The sequence below is a fragment of the Tupaia chinensis genome, unplaced genomic scaffold, assembly GCF_000334495.1.
Source record: "Tupaia chinensis unplaced genomic scaffold, TupChi_1.0 Scaffold000207_1, whole genome shotgun sequence".
Taxonomy (NCBI): Eukaryota; Metazoa; Chordata; class Mammalia; order Scandentia; family Tupaiidae; genus Tupaia; species Tupaia belangeri.
The window spans coordinates 1,089,022-1,089,902 of record NW_006159682.1 but is presented as its reverse complement, the minus strand read 5'-3'; the positions used below and the strand labels follow the sequence as shown (position 1 = coordinate 1,089,902).

The 881-nt window shown below is 39.5% G+C and overlaps 1 protein-coding gene across 1 annotated transcript in view; it reads left to right on the top strand.

The window, feature by feature from the left end:
* Positions 1–881, top strand: part of RNF11 (ring finger protein 11) — a 77,409-nt gene that overhangs the window by 26,456 nt on the left and 50,072 nt on the right. The gene's annotated exons all lie outside the window — the stretch shown is intronic.

The window sequence follows — 881 nt, the reverse complement described above, 5'->3', positions numbered from 1 at the left end:
GGAAAGAGATTGTTGTGTGGCCATCCCTGTGGGTGTTGATTTCTCACTCTCTCCCTCTTTGTCTCTGGCAAGCACATGTGCCTTATAGCAGAACTAAAGTTTAAAAGGAAAATTTTTCAGTGGAGTAGAATGGTCCCTTACATAGTATAGATACCCAGCAAATTATTTTGTGATTGACTTGTTTAGAACTGTGCCTCTCCCACTTCAACTGTCACCACCATAATTAACATACTCATTAGTTCTCACAACAACTTAATTGATAATTCATGTCTCTCCTCCTCCCCATTTATTTAATTCTGTGCTTCTAGATAAATTCTGTCCCAGACCAGTTCCTTTTCTTCTTAATTCTTCATGATTCTTTATGACTAGACATTGAAGATCTTAGTGTTTAGAGTTGTGATCTGACTCTTGTGCTTAGCTTTATACAACCTATACTCCAGTCATACTTTTTTTTTAAATTTATTCATTTTCTACATTAATTCACTATACACCATCACAATACACAAATGAATTTTCCATCCAAAATTGGCTCAATCAAGCACATCAGTGTACATGTTCTCAGCAAATAATTTTCCAATTCTTAAGTCTTGCATACCTTGCCTTTTGTTTTGCCATCCTTGATTCCCCATCCCTCACCCTCTGCTATGTCCCATCCTCCTCCCCCATTGTCCCTGGCATCCATGTTTGCCCTCCATGCCCCCCCCCCCCCATTCCATTGTTCTGCCAATGAACTTAATTAGTCTAAATATATCCAATAGCTAGCACAGCTGACACGTACCTATACATGAACCCAAGTCTGACTTTAGGCATAAACCCCAATGAGTAGAATGAACATACAGTAGCTGTGCCCATACAGCTCGCTGCAGTCGTCAAATATGCAT